We start from the raw sequence: 21,515 nt of genomic DNA, 5'->3' as shown, positions 1-21,515 counted from the left end.
CATCCTCGGGGAACCCAAAATAGCATTAAACCTTTGGTAAATGAAGTAATATTTTACATTTTGCCATCATATGGGTGATTTTTTAAAAAGAACTTTTACAGCAGACTTAACAATACCAGAGATACAGGACAAAGCATTAGAATAGATATAGAGAAGAATCTTTCATTTTATAAAACATGGACCATCCTAAAAGGATGATATGAGCACGTATGCCTTTTTGTGTGTAGCCTTTTTCTGGATTTATCTTTTTAAAAGGAAAGGATTTCCATTGGGATTTGCTCGTCTAAATCCATTTTCTCTTCAGCATATGAAATGACAGTCCATTCTCAATCCCCAATATTAATTTTTCAAGCATGTCTGTATATTCATCTGCCAACCATCAACAAATTTCTTGGGTTTCTATTAGCTTGTCTCAAGCTGCTGGCAAGCTAAATTTCTCTAACAGGCATCAATTCGACGTATTAAATGCCTGTTCTGCCCTAGAAGACATATTGATTATTTTTTTCTCAGCAAAGTGACAAATACCATTTTCATGACTATAATAGAGATTGATTACAATTTTATGGAACACAGAGGGAGTTGATCTTAGTGAGACAGCCTCAGGGCGTATAAAAATTGAAGAAAATCATTTGGATTAATAAAGAAATTAATGAATTCACGGGCTGATGATAAGGTTGAAGCATTCTAGAGATAATGAAAGCTACAGTAGATGCATGGTTGTTACTGAATTGTGAAGTAAATTTAAATGTGCTTAAAATTACTAGTGATTAAAAACTTGTGGAAAATAACTCGGGTTTTTTGTTCAAATTTAAATATAGTGTGGCTTAAGCTTGAGTTTTGAACAATTTGATGTTTTAAAAGTGCTGGGTGTACTTTTTGCACAATGGACTTTTCAAGGTAATGGTGTATTTAGATGTATAAAGTGAAATTATGTATCTCTCTGCATACCCCATATTCATGTGTGCATGCATACACACACGGACAACATGAATTGCGGTTAGAGAATCCTATCCTCCAGTTCTGTGTATGGCTAGCTGTTCCCCTGGAATTCCTCTGCTACTCTCAAGGAAAGACAGATTTACTTTTTCTTTGCTGGAGAGTAGCAGATGGACTTCTGCACATACAATATTTATGCACTAGGCAAGATGTGGAAGAACCAGACTGTAGGTTGCTGGATGTTAACCAGTCAATTTGGCTTAACAGGGCACAACATTATTATAAAAAAATATATTTATATGCCATTATGTTGTGTGTGTGTGTGTGTGTGTGTGTGTTTGTGCAATAAAACGTAAATCTGAACAATAAAACACATCAAAAACATTTAAAAATGTTACCTTTCCAGAATCCAAAACAAGTCTTAAAATCAGCACGGAGGGTTGCAACCCAAAGTTGCTCATCTTAAGTTTTGTGCACAGCTCCAAAGAACATGGAATCATAGACTCATAGGACTAGGGACCCCAATGGTCATCTAGTCCAACCCTCTGCAATGCAGGAATCTCAACTAAAGCACCCATGACAGATGGCCATCCAACCTCGGTTTTAAAAACCTCCAAGGAAAGAGGCCACAAGTTCCTGAGGGAGACTGTTCCACTGTGGAACAGCTCTTACTGTCAGAAAGTTCTCTCTGATGTTTAGACAGAATCTCCTTTCTTGTAACTTGAAACATGAACACGAGCTCTTTGTCCTACACAAGACAGGTGTGAAGGCACATATTGTCTAATCACTTGATTTACAATAGGACTATCATTTAGAAATTCTCACCCAAAGTGAGGCTAACCTAAGGGCTGCTTCACATATGGTATTTTAAAGGTATATATATATATATATATATATATATGCTTTCGTAGATTTTCGTAGATATATATATATAGGTTTGTCACTATTCGCCCAGGCAGGCGCATTATGTGACCCATGAGAGCAGCAAAATAACCAGACTGTACAACGGTGAAGGGATAAATTTAGGCCAAATCTTTTTTGACAGCAGCAGGCAGTGGAAGGGTTGGCATGGCATTGGGTCCAGGACCAGTTCATCATTCCACAAGTCCCATGTTGATGGAATGGATCCACTGGGTTTGGATTGCTCCAAACCTGTACGACAGGAGTTGGCCCATGTTGAACCTTGCCGTGGTACAAGCCAAGCAAGCAAGATCTCACTGAGGGACCAGGGTGCAGATTCCAACCAGGCAGATACCGAACCCACGCTTGGGGTTGCCATGGTCAGTCCTCCCCACAGGCCCCTTATGGCCTCCCCCATACTATGTTTATCCTGCCCAATGCCATTTCTGCCCCCATACAATGTTCTTCCGCCTAACAAAGGAAAGCCTTAATTTTACTGAGGGAAAGGTGGAAAAAACCCAACCAAGTGCCAATCAGGTTGAGAGAGAAAAAAATCCTGTCAACATTCGACTCAAAATTGCTCAGTGATGGCTCTAACCCGAGGGTTGGTGGACAGGAAGCTCTCAAAGCAAAATGGCTGTGAGCTCCAGAGGAACCAGGCTTATATATGCTTTCCCCTCCCGTCTTCAGCAAGGGCTCATGGGACAGCTTTTTCCTATTAGCCCATCACACAGATTTTTTGCTGCAATCTATGGGCTACAGTGCCACTGGACAAAGGCGTACCACACTTACTAGGCATGGAACAGGGCATAATGTGCACTGCAACTTTTTCAAGTTTTTAAGTCCTGGAAAAATCAGTACCCTGTGGTTTATCGTTATTATTTATCAAAAGCCAATTGACATGCTTTATTATCTTTCTTTTGAAAAGTACAGTAAAATGATGCATTTCTTGGTTCAGTTTCCATCGGTAGCTTTGTAGAGGCCTTCTTTAATCAACACAACAAAGTCTCTGCACAAAACTTGTGTGCGAGTCTATTTGTCAATGACATGTGGACACCAAAAATAGAACCCTTTCTCTCCCGGGTAATATGACCTCGTGCATCTGATAATAAATTAAATGTTGAGTAGGTTGATGCAAAAGTAACATTTAATGTTAAAGTCATCTTTTTATCATGATTTGTTGTTGAAAGCAGCTGCAAGTTTTCGTGTGCTATAGCTAGAACATCTCTTTTCCCATCTTTTTTTTTTAATTTAACAACTGCCCAACCACTATTGTAAGAAAAGAAAAGAAATTGTTCATACTAAAAGAGATTGTGAGCTTTGCGGTTGCTAACTCTTAATTCCAAAATACCAGGGTAGTAGCATGCAGGATATTATGCTAATGGAGATATTTCATTAGAATCTCCTTTTTTACACTACTGTGAAAAAATGATCATGCAATGCACCCTTGGTAACCACACCTTGTCTGTAGGCAGGTGGTTTGTTTTTTGTTTTGTTGTACTTAAGCTTGGATGAAGAGCTTGTTGCAGTGCACAGGGAGTGGTATATTTGGTTGACTAGCCCCCTATTTAATCCATAGTGCAGTTGCCAACTACAATGAAAAGTGCTCGGGGGCCACTAGGGGGTGCATCGGAAGATGGCTGACAATAACATCTCTCCGACCCACACGAGGTAATTTGGAGGCTATGATGGGAGTAATTAGCCTCCCTACCCCCCCCCCAGGATGGTGGGGGAGGGACTGCCTTGCCTGCTGTGCCCTATACCACCCCCGAATTTGTGGGGATGGGGGCACTAGGCACAAAGCCCTCCTGTGGGATTCCAGTGCTCCTGGACGCCGTCCCTGATCCGTGCCACTAGCTGCAAGAACTTCAAAAGAAACAATTTGGATGAAGGAATGCACATATCTCAAGGAAGAAGGGGGAGTAAAGACTGCTAACAGAAGAGATCTCTGATAAAATAAGAAGAGTCGGAGGAACAAGAGAAATCATGAGAAGATACGCCAAGACTCGGTATGGCAAATGACTGATGGGGAGGGGGGAAAAACTTTCCTTTCTTTCCTTATGTGATTAAACAAGAATCCCCTCCCCTCACGAGACAGAAATGTCGTTTTAAGGACTTAAGCTGTGGATTTAAGGCTGTGTGGAGATAAACTTTCGAACCAAAGCATGTTTTAAGAAGAGCGTGGAATGTATAAGAGCTTTGGAATGACGCAGTTAAAAATGCCGTCCCCATATTGGGAAGTTCTGTCGGAGGACTTAAATCTGAGAGGAGAAATAGAGAAATAGAGCTGTTTTTATATTGTGGGTGAAACTCCTCAGTGGGACTTAAGAGCGACAGTTTTGCGAGATTAATGATGGAAAGAGAAATGTGATCTATGAAGGCGATGATATATGGAAACCATCTCGATTTGAGGATTCGAAGAACGGAAAAATTCACACAGGATTATTATTGGTGTTTATCGGCTTAAGAAATTTATCAGAAGAGATCATAAAGAAAAAAGAGAAAATATATGAACAAGATGTGATGTGGAAACAGCAAGATAAGACTGGATAGAATTATGAACTCTGTTTGGATTGATTTGGACTGATTTGGACATTAACGCAGTAGCAAGAAGATGATCAGAATCCCCCTTCGGATCTTGAAATATGGGTCCCCCCAACAAAATTTAAAATTCGGCTTTGTAATTCGGAATTTATGTGAAAAGTGCTCTGTGTCATGGATTGTTTCAAGGGAAATGGGCTAAGAATAAAAAGTTGGACCTACCAGTTGGTGCAAATGCTTTGGATAAGATCTCAAGAGGCCTGTTCTGAGCCAGTTTGGAACTAGGACTCAGTCCTCTGACTTGCTAGACATTCAATAGCATGTCAAACCTGATAGAGGTTGACGGTGGTTGTAGCCCAATGACAGCTGGAGGGCCACACACTCCTGATCCCTGAAATAATCTCTAAATGAATAACTGAAATGTTACTCTTTGACAGTTGCGTGTGATGACCCCCCAAACCACCCCCAAAATAAAGACACAATAGACACAGAATTTAGTTTAAGGTTTTTGGCATTAATTTTGGCCACAACTTTATTGATTACAGCATGTGAGTGGTTGCTTAGGCATTGGTTCCAGACTACCTGAACCTGCACGGTGGCAGGAACAGGACTGACACTGGGCACCACTATATGCCAGTAAGGGAAAGCATCCTGGGGGAGGGAGAAGCTGGCTTCGACCTCACAGCTTACCCCAGATGCTCCCAGGGGCTCTGACGTGGCCCTAGCCCCTTGACAGGGTTTGGACAAAAGCAAGGCGAGCCCCTGGATTCCTTTAACGGAATGATTCCTTTAACGGAATTCCCTAGCAGCAGCGATGGAGGGGCAGGCACAGCCAACCACTTCCCCTACACAAAACATTGAACCAATGCCTAACTGCCAACCTTACAAAGTTGTGACGATTTGCTACACAGTAGGCAAAAACCAAGTGGTACCAGCCAAATAGCCAAATGGCAAAATTCCTACCGGGCCCCTGCTCCAAAACAGACAACCCCTAGACAGGCATAGCAAGGCCAAAGAACAGCCCTAAATATAGGGTGGGAGGGCAGGTGATCCGATGCACGTTGCAGGAAAGAGCTCCCAGCAACATGCAGCAGCTTAAATAGCCCCTTGGTAGCCAATAGATGACCCAACAGGCCAAATTTCTGCCCCAGCAACTGAGGGGCAACCAGTGGGGTGTTGTGGCTATCAAAATGTTTCTGCCCCATGATGGAGGACATGATTTATGGGGGAAAGTAGAGAAAGTAGAGATAGTAAGTTTGACATTTTAGGTACAGTGAACCAGTTCATCTCTGAGTTCTAAAACACTGGGATAAATTGTGATTTGTTTTAACAACAGGATAACCATGCAGCAATTTTATAACCATAGGAACAAAACTCAATGGAAACAAAATTTAATTAGGAGCCTTTAGGCTTAAGCTGAACTTACTCTGTGGTAGTTCCATTGAAAATAAGTTAAAACTAGTGCCCTTTGCAGGAACCAAAATGTGCAAATTCTGGAAGGAAAGAACTTAAATATATAAGTACATTCTCTTTAAGGAGCCTTGTGCAACGTAATTTATAGTCCAACTATGCTTGGTACAATTTGTTGTAACAGCAACGTTTACTTGGAAGAAAAAAAAATCAAATGCTTTATTAGTTTGTGTTTAGAATATTTTTATTTTAAAAATTCAGAGCAGAAACCTTGAGAGCTCATATATACAGTCTGGAAAAATATTCAAGAGGAGACAAAGAGCAACTGCTACTGTAATAAGTAGCAGAGAAAGGTGTCTTTTCTTAGAGATGCTGGAACTCCAAATATATAACAATTTACTAATAGCAGCAATAATAAACTAATCAATTCAGTTGGAAGCCCAGGCCTGGGCATGTTTACTCAGGACCAACTAGATATGTTGGTGGCCCATCCATGTAGGGATGGGTAGGAATTCAGAAAATGTGACTTCCAAAACAGATTCACCTGATCTGCAGCTTTCAGGCTAAGGTGTGGGTTGAGGGTTGGTCCACTTCCAAATCTAGATGGCTACCTGATTTTGTGATGAGGTGGCCCAGGGCTGCTAACTCTCTCTCCTTTTCTTTTGTTACAGATAGCAGCCATCTGGAGTGGGTAGTGTGCACTGCTCTTTTTGCATGTGTTAAAATAGGCTGCTGTCCCCCCTGGGAGTGCCAGAACCCGATGACACATCATCGTCATCATCAAAGAATCATAGAGTTGGAAGGGACCCTGGGGGTATCTAGTACAACCCCCTGCAATGTAGGAATATCAGTTAAAGCATCCATGACAGATGGCCATCCACACTCTGCTAAAAAACCTCAACGGAAGGAGAGTCCACCACCTCTTGTGAGAGTCTGTTTCACTGTTGAACAGCTCTTACTATCAGAAAGTGCTTCCTGATGTTTAGTCGGAATCTCCCTTCTTGTAACTTGAATCCATTGGTTTGGGTCCTGCCTTCCAGAGCGGGTGAAAACACGTTTGCTCCATCTTCCATGTGACAGCCCTTGAGATAATTAAAGATGGCTGTTGTGTCTCCTCTCAGACTCCTCATTTTCAGGCTAAACATACCCAGCTCCTTCAACCATTACTTAGAAGGTTTGGTTTCCAGACCTTTGGTCATCTTGGTTGCTCTCCTCTGCACGTATTCCAGCTTGTCAACATCCTCCTTAAATTGTGGTGTCCAGAACCCAGGTGTGGTCTAACCAAGGCAGAATAGAACAGGACTATTGCTTCACTTAATCAGGGCACTTTATCAATGCAGTCTAGAATAGCATTAGCTTTTTTGCTGTTGCATCACACTGTTGACTCATGTTAAGCTTATGGTCTACTAAGGCCCCTAGGTCCTTTTCACATCTACTAATGGCAATCCAGGTGTTTCCCCATCTTATATTTGTGCATCTGGTTCTTCCTACCTAAGTGTAGAAATTCACATTTGTCCCCATTGAAATTAATTTTGTTACTTATGGCCCAGCTCTCCACTTATTAGATTTCTTACCCAGCCTTCATTGTAAAGTCCCAGTGTGGATTGAGGCAATTTGAAAATGCATATTTAAATTAGTACAGTGGTATCTCTGGTTGCGGACGGGATCTGTTCCGGTGATCTGGTCAGATCCTGAGGTTTTCGCAACTGGAGCGACCACTTCTGTGCATGTGTGCGGTGTGGTAGAGCACTTCTGCGCATGCGCACATGGCGAAACACTTCCGGGTTTGCTGCTTTCACAACCCGAAGTTTATGTTACCCAAGGGTAATGTAAGCTGAGGTGCTGCTGTATTTTAAAACAGCTAAAACAGATATTCCACCCCTATGTGGGGAAACATGACTTCCCCATGGACCAATTGAGGGTAATCATTCTTTTTTCAGTGACCCTAGCAGAGCTCCATGGGCCCTGACAGCAGAAAAATGAGATATGGGGGCAGGGCTAGGGGTGGGATTGTGGGCTGGAGAGGAATTCCTCCTTCACCTGTTCATCTGCTCAGTTCTTTAAATGTTAAGCTACTTCACTCACACACACCCATTTGCGGAAAGATGCATGTCAGCCTTGGAAGTGGCCTTAGAGGTCTATGCAAATGGTTGAAATTTATTCCTTTGTTGTCGTTTTAAAAAGCTGAGGGAAATAGTGAGGGTTTAAATGATTTCTGAGACACATGCTGTCAATTTTTCACATCTCTCACCAACCCTAAGATCCATTTTCTTGCATTTTATGTGAAATTTGGTGTGTGTGTTGCTTTTTTAAAATAACTTTTTACTGAACCTATGCATGCCACATTTTCCACGTGAAACTGCTTAATATGTTTGGTGTCAGCGTTTGGAAGCTACATTTGAAAAAGCTTCCTCATTCTGCAAATTGCCGAGTATTTAGTTTCATTTTTGTTTTGTAAATATAAATCAAGTTTCTGTGAATATAATTACAGCTAATTAATGTTTGTGATTACATGTTAAAATGTTGTTGTAGTCATTTGCTCCTTCATTTATTTATGCTTTGTTTGATGCATTGGAATTTTGGCTGCGTAGTGACTGAATGATCAAGTACCTGATTCTTGTAATAGGTGGAGGGCTCTCAAATCAGTCTCTCTGGAGTTATTTAGCTGGTACCAATTACTCCCTCATGGTAAACAATCAAAGTGCTTGTATCTGCAAGCAGTAGATAACCTGGAAATCAAATATATCTGCTGTATACAGATCCATAAAGAGATTGTCCTGGCAGCTAAAAGATGTGATTGCACATAACACTCGCTCTATCTCTCACACAGCCTAACAGAGGCAGTTGTGGCTATCTTGGTGTGAAAGAAAATGTAAGAGAGGTACTTACTACTGGGAATGCAGGGTTAAATCTTGCCTCAGTTTACATATCTGTTGGTCAGTCCTTGCAAAAGGAACAGCCACTTAAGAAATAAGTGGTGTGCATGTAACAATATAAAGGAATTAACAATAATGCACAAATGTAATCAGCAAAATTTCAAAGCAAATACATACTGAGATTGGCTAATGTCATTCTCAGGGTGGACTCTAGGCTCGGGTCTGGGTCTTAAGTATATATAGACGGTTTACATTTAAGGGCAAACTTACAAAAGCCACACTTCTGAAATATGTGACTCAAAATCCACACTTTGAATTTTGCCATGCAGTTCTTCAGCTAAGTAATGTCTACAAAAACACATAGGCTATGGTAAAGTGTTAGTGAATGCATGTGTTAGTGAAAGTAGCAAACAAAATGTATTATATTAGGGAATGTTGCTTTGAAAAAAATATTTGCATTAGGCAAAACGGCTTACAACATGTGTATTAGGAAACATTCACACAAAAATGCTGATGAATTTTCATGAAGATTTAAAGAAAATCACATATTGACATGGAAACGTGGGGGAAACGAACTTAAGCTTGGAAAAATGAGAAAGTGGGACTGACTGGGAAATTTACCAGAAGCGGCTTAGTCATGCTGGCCACATGACCCGGACAAACGCTGGCTCCCTTGGCTGATAGAGCGAGATGAGCGCGCAACTCCAGAGTCGTCTGCGACTGGACCTAACGGTCAGGAGTAACTTTACTTTACATGAAGGCCCAGCATCACGTATGAGTAGAGAATTTGTGCACAGTTCAGCCCATGTGCAGGATACTTCCACTCCTATTGGGAAGGGAAGGATCAAGCTGGGTGAAAACATGTTTGCCAGTTGCCCAGCTCACAGATGATGCCAGAGGTGGATTTAGGGCAGCATGAGTCTAGGAGGGCAGCTTCTCAAATCCCAGTAAGCACTTGCCCAGCTTTGGGAAGGAGGTGTGAGGGCTCTGACAGGGTCCCAGAGTCCTCCTCCCTCCTCCCCAAAGCCATGGGCCATGCCAGAGCCCTGCACCTCTTCCCCAAAGACTGACTTAAGCCAATGCTGTGAGGGCTGGGAGAAGGGCATCAAATGTTGGCCTCACACAGGGCAGCATATTACCAAGGGCTGGACCTATTTATATAATGTTGGGCACATCTGAGATCCCACCCCAGTTTTCATCTCCTGAAGGATGTCACTGGGAGCCCAATGTTTGCACAAGGCTGGTACACGCTGTGTGACAGACCTGCTACATTGCTTCGATAAATCATAACTTGTTGCCTTTGTTTCATTTTCTGTTAAATTTCATTTCCTTTTCCTTTTCCTGCTTCTCTTAATAACCTAATGAATATAACAGGGTTGCCTGTCTTTTTTCCTTCCTGATACAATGCTCATTTTAAAACTGCTTGCTTATAAACTGCCATATTTTAGAATCCTGCTAATGAAAACTGGAGCAGTGTTTTGATTATGCTACCAGCTGGAATAACTATGGTCTCTGTTGCAACTACAGAAATAATAGTTTCTGCTGAATTATTTATTTGCAAGGATTAAGTTTGAATGGATACCATAGGAGGTAGCTTTGAATGAGTTTAAGCAATAGAACAACAATGTCATTTACATCCCGGCTTTCTGAAAAAGTGTAGTTTTATGGCCTTTTACCAACCTTCTGCTAGTGTAATGTATATGTAGCTATTTTTAATTGAATGCCTTATTGCGGATACCAAAAATATGCAAGTAAAACATCCACAGTAATGTGTAAGGATTTTAATTAGTTTAAAGACAGTGGCCTGTCTCCAAAGATCCTCATATTCAGCCACTGAACAGTTGGTCAGTGTGGTTAGATTTGACAGCACAAATTATCTAATTGGACTGGAGAACAGAAGAGAGACCTGGGTGCAGGCCTGCCCTAAACAGGTGATCCATCTACGCCTTAAGCCTCCATTGAGTAAGGGGGGGGGGGCTATGAATGCAGACCTGAGCACAGAACTTTATCACAGAAACACATAAGACAATATAAAAGGTTTCATACACCAGTCCTTGCTGGATTGGAGTGCAAGCATTTAAACCTGTTGATAAAAGCTATTGAGAAAACCATATATACTGCCAATTTGGCCTCAGATGAAACCATGTTTCAGAATGCACCAGCAAAACAAATAATTCAAATCAAATCCACACTAGATGGTTATAATAACTAGTCTGCAAATATTAGATACAAATAAATGACACATTGGATGTCTCATTGCCATGAATGTAGTGTCAATATCATAATGCCATTACAGTGGATGTTCGGGTTGCAAATGTGATCCATGAGGGAGACACGTTCGCAACCCACAATGTTCACAACCCGCAGTGCCGCGTCTGTGCACGCGTGGGTTGCAATTTAGCTTCTCTGCACATGCGCAAAGCGCAATTTAGCACTTCTGCACATGCACCGAAACCTGGAAGTAACCCGTTCCAGTACTTCCGGGTTTGGCGCAGTGTGCAACCCTAAAAAGCGCAACCTGAAGCGTCTGTAACCCGAGATATGACTGTATACAAATCTGATGTGATCAAGGTGATGGAGTAAAGGTTACTACATTTGGGGCTTTTTAGTTTAAAGAAAAGGCAAGTAAGAGGGAACACAATAGAGCTGTGTGATGTACGTGGTGTGGAAAAAGTGGGTGGAAGGGAAAATGTCTTCTCATAATATTAGACCTTGGAGTTATCCGATGAAGCTGATTTTGCAAGATTCGGGACTGAGAAAATAAAATACTACTTCACACAGTGCATGGTTAAAACTGGAATTTGCTCTCAAAAGATACAGTGATGGTCACCAACCTGAATGACTTTAAAAGAGGATTAGACAAATCCATGGGACGTAAGACTATCCATGGCTTTAAGCCACAGTGACTATATTCTACTTCCACTGTCAGATGTAGTATACCTGTGAATGCTAGCTGCTAGGAATCATGGGTGATGAAAGTGGTGTGCTCAGGTGCTGCTCATGGGTTCCCCTGGGACATCTTGTTGGCCACAGTGGGAACGGTGCTGAACTTGATGGGCTTTTGGACTAATTTACCAGGCTTTTTACATGTTGTTTCATACGAAATGTGGCTTGTAGATCTGAGATCTGAGTCAAATGTCTCCTGAACCCACAGGGGTTCCCCAGTCCCTGGTGCTGAGGGCAAACCAATGGTCCTATACTTAAGGAAATGGACAATTCTGCTTGTGTAAGAGATCCAATTGCAATGTGCATTTCCCTTTTTTTTCTTAAAAAAGTGGGAGGACACATATTGGAAAAGACCAATATATGATGTACATCAACGGTCTGAAAGTAAGCAATGCAACCATTTTACTAGAGCTAAGCATGCCATGGGTTGGTCAGTATCTGGATTAGGGACTACTTGGCAGCCTGTGTACGTTACTTTAAGATCCATTATGGAAGAAGGAGAAGAAGCCTGCAGGTTGTACAGAAGTGTGTTTACTGAGCCAGATTCTCTTCCACAACAGAGTTGGAGACCACCAAGAGCCAAGTTGGTTGTGCCTAAGAGCGTCCCTGAAGACGCCTCTGCATTTGGTAAAACATGTGGGTCTCAGTCAACACACAACTGTGTATCTGGAGACTTTCAGCTGTGCCTCCTACCTTTGGTACCTTCCTGCTTTTTTTTTTCTATTTGCCAACCCACAGGCAAGAGGGATTTAGGGAGACACTGGCAGGTGAAGCAGTTATCATGCTAGCTGTCCATATGTGTGCATGTAGGAATATGTATACTGACTGTTAGTGCCCTCTTCAAAAGCTAGTTGCTGTGTTGAGGACTAGATTATTATTATTTTTAATCATTGTTTGAAAAGCTCTGTCGATTGGACATGCCTTGAATGCTTGATGCTGCACTACTGCATAGCTGGATTGTATCAGATCATCATTTGCCTAGAAAATATCATGTGTGGTATATTTTGTAATAATGAGCAAATGAGATGAATGCCAAGTGCATTTGAATACGATCAATTTGTTGTTGTTTTTTGCTATTTCCTTTCTTTGCTGAACAGTTTCTTATACCAGATCAGGGGTGGGGGGAATCACATCATTAAACAATAATTTTCTGAATTCTACCATTTCATTTAAAAAGAACGTACTTATTCAGGACACTAACGCTTTCCATGAAAATGGCTCTTTAGTAGATAAGTGGCTATTTTCCCTTGCAGCCTGACTTCCTGTGGGTTTGACTGCAGAATAGCAGGTGTACTATTCCAAAGTGTCTTTACAAGTGGCTCAGCAGGGTCTCTGTGCTGTACATCCACGGGAGACAGCTCATCTGTTTAATCCTTATGTTTTAGTCAACCTTCCTTATTATGTGTGCAGGGCTCCAATGCTCAGCTGGATTTTGACTTTCAGAATGAATTGATGGAGCTCTTTGATCTTTGCTGTGTGTTGCATCTGTTTCATCTTTCATCCTAATGCACGATCTTCCCAACTCCAGCTTTATTTTTTCCACATGAATTTATCATGTATATTTTTTTTACTTTGCTCTCCTATTTCTTTGCGTTCCCTTCTTACGCGCATTGAACTTGATGTGGCATCATTTGAATATGACAACTGTTTTGTATATGTAATTTAAGGATGCACAAGATGGCCGAAGAAATGTATGCTTAATTGGGAGGAACATTTAACACAAGTCAAATCTTTAAATGAGATGAGGAACCATCTAAAAAAAAACCCCGGACAAATTCTTGTAGACATTTCATGTGGTCATTATCAAGATAATGACTATATCATTATATAGTCTCCCATAAACATGGGATAACTTCTGCCTATTGAGAGGGAGGGAGGAATATAATAGAATTAAATAGACATTTAGCAGTGCCATCCTATACCTGCCTGTTCAGAAGTAAACTCCATTGAGTTCAACAGGGATTACACTCAGGCAAGTGGACACAGGACTGCAGTTTATGTTACTTTATTTGCTATTATGTATTATTGTGATACTTAGTAAATATCCTAGGAAATTGCCCTCTTATTTAGGAACTGAAATGCAGTGCAATTGTATTTTTCTGGCACAGTAGTATGTTGACTGAGGTAGCAATCTGCCTCCAAGAAGATGGAGATTGGATCAGCTTCCAAAGTACTTTAATTTCATTGATTGCCCAATATTGGTCTTTACATTTGGCGCAATATTAGGATTCAGTGTATTTTAGAAGAGTAGGTCTACAATGATCCAATAAATTTCAGGAAGACTTTTACAAACCCTCTAGCAAATTTTCCAGACTTGTTTTTCGAGCTTGCCTTAGAACTTCAGTTCTAGGAAAGATATTTCTACCTTCCTTCATGTACTTTGCATGGAGAAAGTCCCAGGTTTAATTTCCAGGTAGGACTAGGGAAGACCCCTGCCTGAAACCCTGAAGGCTTGCCGCATATTAGCATAGACAATACTGAAACAGATGAGCTAATAACTGTGCATGTGACTATATGCAAACTTCTCCTACGGCCATATAGATAGTTGTCTAGGACTTAGATTCTAAATTCTAAAATACTTGAATTTGTTTGCTTCAGGTACAATAATCCTGATAGCTTACTTACTGTTTAAAAATGAATGTGTATTGAGAGTGCATTAGTGGCAGATTTGGTGGGACGCGGGTGGCGCTGTGGGTTAAACCACAGAGCCTAGGACTTGCCGATCAGAAGGTTGGCGGTTCGAATCCCCGTGATGGGGTGAGCTCCCATTGCTCAGTCCCTGCTCCTGCTAACCTAGCGGTTCGAAAGCACGTCAAAGTGCAAGTAGATAAATAGGTACCGCTCCAGCGGGAAGGTAAACGGCGTTTCCATGTGCTGCTCTGGTTCGCCAGAAGCGGCTTAGTCATGCTGGCCACATGACCCGGAAGCTGTACGCCGGCTCCCTCGGCCAATAAAGCGAGATGAGCACCGCAACCCCAGAGTCAGCCATGACTTGACCTAATGGTCAGGGGTCCCTTTACCTTTACCAAGGTGGGGTGGGGTGGCAGGTTGGGATTGTGTAGGTGCACCAGTGGAGCCAATCTGATGCTTCTGCTGGTGCAACTGCACAACCTTGACATCACAACCACCCTGTTTCACCCCCATTCAGATACCTTGCATTGATACTGGTGTTGGACAGGCAGGTCCACCTTCCCTTCCCCTGATGCTGCTCGTAAAGTATATGAAAAATCCAGAGGCCAGATGTAATGTGCTATATTTAACCCATATACAATAGACTATTGCAGTTCCTTTCTGTTTTGGGGTAATAAATGAGATCGTCTATAACACACTTAACTGCAAAACTTAGACTGCTGTGCCAGCCTTTCATCTCTATGTCATAGAGGAAGATATGGAATAAGAGGGTTCTTGAAACATACATATACAAAGCGCTGGACAGATAATGCCATACATATAACTATATAGCTTATTTCTTACTCAAGGACTTCTTCCCTGCCCCGAGCATATCATTTATTTTCATAAGATGGCTGGTTGAGGCAGGTAGGAATTAATAGGAATTTCATCTGTTTTTGAAAGGATCACACTATTTCAACAATGATGATTCCCAGTGAGTTCTTCTTAATCCTGAAGACTTCACAGGCTTCGCTGGTTCCTTGGCTGTTACTATCTTTATGAGCCAGGGTGGATGTTGGCGCTGAACTGTAGCAAAATAATACTTATCTGTCTCCATCAATCAGAAACACATGGGAACGTCTTTCCTGAAATGCAGTGGGAAAGGGTGCAGAACCTTAAAAAGGAACCATGCTGCTTTTTACGTACAAAGAAATGACTATGAAGATTCTAACCCATACACTGCTGGCAGGTGTTAGGAAGTTGTGGTGCTCCTCTTCTGGAGTCCATCAAGAGGGGGACTCCAGTGTAGTGGAGAACCCCAGTGCAGCCACTGAAAGCACAGGCCAGTGCACACTCGCCTCAGTGGTGGTTCCACCAGCAATAGCTCTTGCTTACAATAGCCCTTGGAAAAAGGGTTGTTACAGAGGTTGGGTAGAGCACAGCAGGACTGGCAATGGATCTGCTGGATTCAAAGCCAACCCAAGGGAACTGATTTGATTGCATGTGCTGCATGACACCCCATCCCAGACCCAGTTAGGACTGCTCTCTTGCCCTAGGTACACACACAATAAGAGGCTGCAGTCCTAAACATTTGTACTAGGAAGTAAGTCCCACTTACTCCTGTGTAGCTAACATTGTTAGCTATCCTAATATAAGTCCACTGTTGAATCTTTGTGAGTAGCACTTTTATTTATCTGGCCTGTAGTCACTTTGGTGCCGCTAATGCAGCGGTTTGACTTCACTCTCGGAGGGGCACTCCATTGTCTCTCGAGACAGACAGATGCCAACAATAGATTATCTGGATCTATTGGATGTTCTCCAAGCCATTCAGATACCTGAGAATTTACTCGGTTTGAGTTACATATTTGTTTCCATAAATATGACACTCGCTCTATGCAGTGATTTCATAATGAGCCCTGGAAAAATACACCATGCTTTCATGTGCAATGCCGTGCTAATGGGGGAAAAATAGGCATCTGGTACCTGTCGATTCTTTCCCTCCATCATTGCTACATTTCTTTGGACAGCTCTCGCTCCCATTCTCTTTGGCAATCTAGGGGGTGAAACTTTTCGTTCCAGCAAAACAGCTTGTATGGTTCTACAGCAGCATGATTTGTCTCCTGTGTAATTTTGGAACTTCCCTCTTTAAAGACTTCCTTTCTCCCTCTCTCTGTACTTGTTCCTTTCCCTTTATTGTCTTTCTCCATCTCCTACATTATAGTTTTGAATTTCAACTTTTTTAAGGTTTTGGAAGCATTTCCTTAAATTTCCATTCATTTTGAGGGTTTTCTAGGTCGTTTTGGCCCCTTAACCACTTTAATTCTGAAACAGTCACCAAACATATTAGTTCATGTTGCATTGTATGTACACATATTGTTTATATTGCAAATTGTAAGACAAAACCGGGTGGGGGGGTAATTTTGCACAACAGCTGTTTCAAAACTTTTGCAGCTGGGTCATTATTACTTTAGTTTGGAAAATGAAGGGTGTAGGTCAACTTGGGATTGTGTGTGTGTTTATATCTAAATGCTCCAGATGTAAGCTTCCTTGGATTTTTAGAAAAATAAGTCTAGAAACATTTTAAATAAATAAAAAGGATGTTCTAAAAATAGTAGAATTTTATACTTGCATGGCTGAACTAGTTTTCTCCTGGCATTTTAAATGCAAGGCAAAATGCAGGTCATAACCAATTTCCACAAGTGTTTTGACTTTAGCCTCAAGAATAGAGATGGGTTGCATACTTTTTATGACAACTTTAGAAAGAACCAAGTAAATTGCTTGCCTCATAATCCTTAAAGTGCAGCAACATAGCTAGCAGTACCAGGTATGAAAGGCTTACAGAAAAAATATTTTGATTCCGAGATATGAATGATCGCTGCTAGCAATGACTAGTCAGAGTCAAGTTTCACAGTGTGTGTTTACTGTAACTCCTCTACAAGTGCTAATAGTACTTGAAAAAGTGAGATAAATTTTGCTCTGTAAAATCATCCTAGTCAGGGAAAGCACTTATATCCAATTTTTGAAATGTGACTCTCAGCATGCTGTTTTCTATCAAACTGTGATATTGGGTGATAACAAAAGTTTCTTTATGTTGCACATGCTTATTTTTTTTGTGTGTTCTTGAATTTAAATGACCCAGAATCTGCTGAATAGTTATTTTATTTTCATGACACGTCTTGCAGTAAGGATTCAACCATTTCCCATAGTTATCCAATTTTTTTGGTCCGCTGTTTTAAATTGATGTATTTAGTATTTTTCAAGAGTGACAGTGAAATGTTAACTATCACTTAACTTACATTTATTTAGAAGGGAGCCTTCCTGTAACAAGATTACGGTAGAATTTAGGTTCCTGTTCCACTTGTTGGAGTCCATAGGCTGTCAGACTAGTTAAGATGGAAGGTGCCTACAGAGAAGACTTTAATGAAAGCCAACTGTTTCTGTGGGCCCAATTAAGACTACCCAACCGTAAAACACAGCCCTCTGGGTAGAGTTGGATTGCTCATTTTGGGAGCGGGTGGGGGGAGCAAAGGGAATACCTAGTGTCATGGTTAAAAGGGAATTGTCTTAATATTCAAGGATTCTACCTAATCCCCTAAATTTTAAGTATGTATTATTAATAAGGTTAGCACTGATGTCCCTCAGTGCAGGTTTACATATGCACCACTGCCTGAACTTGAAGCCCCGGTAACAGTTCTTGAGATATGGATGTGCTCTTGGTCCCAAATCAATCTTGTCATTCCTCAGAAAGCAATGAAAGATAATAAGTACTATTCACCTGATTGCCTTCCTGCTCTGAGACAGCTGGTGACGCTTGTCTTCCTGATAACCAGGACTTTCAGATCTAAGGCAGGGATAAAGAAAAGCCGGGAGCTTGCTGAATCTAAATTTGACAGTCGATGGCAGTGTAGAGGGGTCAGGAGGGATAGAATCTCTGACACGTATAAGAAAGGAACAAAATTTATCTGCTCTGGTTGCAATGATTAGATGTCTCGTTGTCTGGCTTTCTTATAGTGGATGATTGATCGTGCCCGCCAGCTGCCTAATATCATAATTAACAAAGTTGCTACCGTGTCTGAGAAGTTTAATCGAAAAAAATTGCCAGCAGTATGATGCCATTGTCGCCCACAAAGATCACAAGCGTGGCAGAGTCGACTTTTGGACTAATGGAGCTGCAGAACTATGTGGCTGGAATGAGAAGCACTGCACCTGAATGGCTAATGGTATGTCTGTTTTTTCACAATTGCATTTCCGCTCTTCGTTTTCCTTTTGTGCAATCTAAGAAAGCATGAATTTTCATTTCAGGATGTCATGGGGTACCTACATTAATATTTGATGTTTCTTTATCTTTGTTTATTATCTGCATAACAAGTTTTAAATATCTTGCCTTTGTTAATTATTGTGCCAAACATTATTTAAATCAGCTGTGAATGTGGTAATTGCTGCTATGGTTTAGTGTCTCCCCCCCTCTCTTTTTCTAGCTGCTAATAGGTTCTCTAAGGTTTTTCCTCTTTTTGCCTGCATATATCTTTAAATGTATGATGCATAGCCTAGACCTCCTGGTATTATGCTAAGGAATGTTGTTAAAATATACACGTTTATGTATCTCCTTATGCATATAGAGGTAACAATACATGGTTAACAATCTTGACTCCAAATACCTCAAACCGTTTAAGAAATAATCACATATCACAGTTCTTTATTTGAAATATTTATGTGTTTTATGGGTAAAAAATTGCTTTGCAGATCTCTTTCTTCTTTGCAGTTGTATTTTCTTCCCTCTTTGTGAGCGGTATTTGCTCACATAGTTGTCCCCAGAGTACATGTTGCTATTGCCAAGCTAACATATGACTCTGAATATTGACATTGATGGTTCTGTGTATGCGCCCTGCAAAACAAAACAACAAAAAAACAGAGAAAGAAAGAGAAATAATGGGAAATTATTGAAAAATAAAGACAAAGGAAACACTACTGGATTTATGAAACAGGACATGAAAACTTGAAATAAGAAAACATTGTATATAAAGCCTGCATACTTTACCACTATTTTCATTTAATAAAGCCCATGGCATAAAAGGGGATAATTTCTTGGCTTGTTGAGAATTATAGAAGAAATTGTACATTTTAATAAAATTTGAAAATAGTTTCTACTGCAGCTTAAGTGATTATGCAGTAGCTATTGTGGTGGGTTGTCATTCTGATCACAGAAATATCTCTGAAAATATTCTATTTCACACTGGGCTCCCCCCCCCCGCCCCGTTACAGTATGTCTGTCATTTGCAGATTGTAAAATATATTAAAACATTATTGATCCCATTGTATATTCACTAAGACTTTTAAGGATGATTCAGTAAGTATTTCATATTGGTAATTTATACTGTCTGGTCAAATTTAGTGATGATTTATTTTTTTAATTCCTAGAAAAAGAAAAACAGCAGTGGTGGCTGATATTCTTCCTTTACTCAGGATATTGTTCTGAACTGAAATACTATTTCTTGATCTGAAATGTGCTTTCCACATCATCAGTTATAGGTAAAAATGTTAACCTTGCCTGGCATTTTTATTGTTCACCATTGGTTTTTAAAAACTCAATAGTTTTCTTGGAAACAAAGAATGGTGTAAATATAGAAGTGAAAAAACCAGATTAGTGATGCAAATTTCATACAGAAGGAAAGATTATGCTATTAGAACAAGTATATTGTTGTTTTAATCAGCACTCCCATAATAATTCATGTAATTGAGACTTAGGGCATTGTTAGAACTCAGCTGGAGAACCAAATGTCTATATGGATTACAGGAGGAAATGCTAAAGCAATGTCACAGCAGATGTGTCTGGCTTTTAACAGGATTAATTCCTGGGATATGTAGCAATGAACTGCTTGTAATAGTTTCAGAGGAACTAATAATTTTGAGAAATATGTTAATAGCAAATGTGCTAATATAAAGGGCTAGAAGATTAGAGATGCATTCTTTTGCACTGAAATAAGAATATAATAAATGTCTCCCAGGTGACTCAGGCTACAGCAATTTTTATTGGAGATTAAAGCTTGATGGACCTTTGCTCGGGTGATTAACCCTTCAGAAATTAAAACCTAGTGCTAAAGTATTCAGTCGAATTTAAATGCAAACAGAGAGAAAAAAAGGTTATCATTCAAGTTTTTAAAAACCTTTTAATTTTCTTTTTTCCTCCTCCCCTATGTCATTGAGAAGATAGGCTAGTAAAAAGGAACATGATTTAGTTTGGACAAAGCTGTTCAAATGGCAAAATCGCTTTCCAGAATCCAGAGAAGAATATTCTTCAAAGGAATTTCAGAAGTAAACGTGAGCCTGAGATGAGACAGGTAGGACAGTAAACATTATCTGTTTAATATCTCTTAATATCAAGTTTAATTAGACTGTGTTCTTGCAAGTTGCTAACACTGGTAATTAATTTGTTAATGTTGCAGCCTAGCATAGAAAATGTTTCAAGAGCTTAACTTGTACGAAGTATAAAAGTCTGCTTTTAAAGCTGACAAACTATTATGGAACATGTTGAGTCCATTAATTCACAGAGGCCTAAAAATAACATCTACACACTTTTCCAGTTTAAGGGAAAGGATTTTAGGATAGTTTTATAATAAACTTTTGGAATAGTCCTTGCTAGCAGTCATATACCACTGATGATATTCAGTTGGATTAAACAGAATAGATCCATTGGTTTCAATAGGTTTATGCATCTTTGAACTAATGTTTGTAATCACTTGTGTTATCTTTCTGTGATTCTGCATAGGTTATACAATGGCATTGACAATATGGCATTACTTCATTCTAATTGAACTGGCGCAATATTTTGGAATTCCTAGCTTCATTCCATATGAAATTGAAGTTTCTTTGCAATATTTATATTCCATGTATTTATTTGTTAGCTTGTTTATTATATTTGCAGGCATCAGCTTTCGCTTCTTCTTATAAACTTTCATGAGTCATTTTGGGATTTGATTTAGCATTTCCCACGGATTAAAGAAAAAAATCATAAAATGGCATGGAAAGGAAATATGGAATATTCATTTCACTAATGTCCAAAATGTTGATGAAATGTCTTAATTTCAAATTCATTATAAAATCTTTATTTTTTTTGAAAAAATAAACTAAAAGCAGAGTGAAAAATAGGCTCATGGTATGGTAATAAAACACAGATTTGGGGTACATATGTTTTAAGCATTATAATGCAGAATTTGACTGCTGAATCCCTTCTGGTAATAATAATAATAATAATAATAATAATAATAATCTCAGTTCACCTGCTATGACATAGGAAAA

At 40.1% G+C, this 21,515-nt stretch overlaps 1 protein-coding gene across 1 annotated transcript in view; it reads left to right on the top strand.

The window, feature by feature from the left end:
- Window positions 1–21,515, top strand: part of LOC309350999 (uncharacterized protein) — a 103,535-nt gene that overhangs the window by 52,378 nt on the left and 29,642 nt on the right. The window contains exons 5-7 of the mRNA XM_081878341.1: window positions 18,231–18,439; window positions 19,638–19,748; window positions 20,427–20,557. The gene's annotated coding sequence lies outside the window, so the exon portion shown is untranslated. The remainder of the gene's footprint in view (window positions 1–18,230; window positions 18,440–19,637; window positions 19,749–20,426; window positions 20,558–21,515) is intronic.

Source organism: Podarcis erhardii (genome assembly GCF_964252035.2).
Source record: "Podarcis erhardii genome assembly, chromosome: 10".
Classification (NCBI taxonomy): domain Eukaryota; kingdom Metazoa; phylum Chordata; class Lepidosauria; order Squamata; family Lacertidae; genus Podarcis; species Podarcis erhardii.
This window is presented reverse-complemented; position numbering and strand designations above follow the sequence as displayed.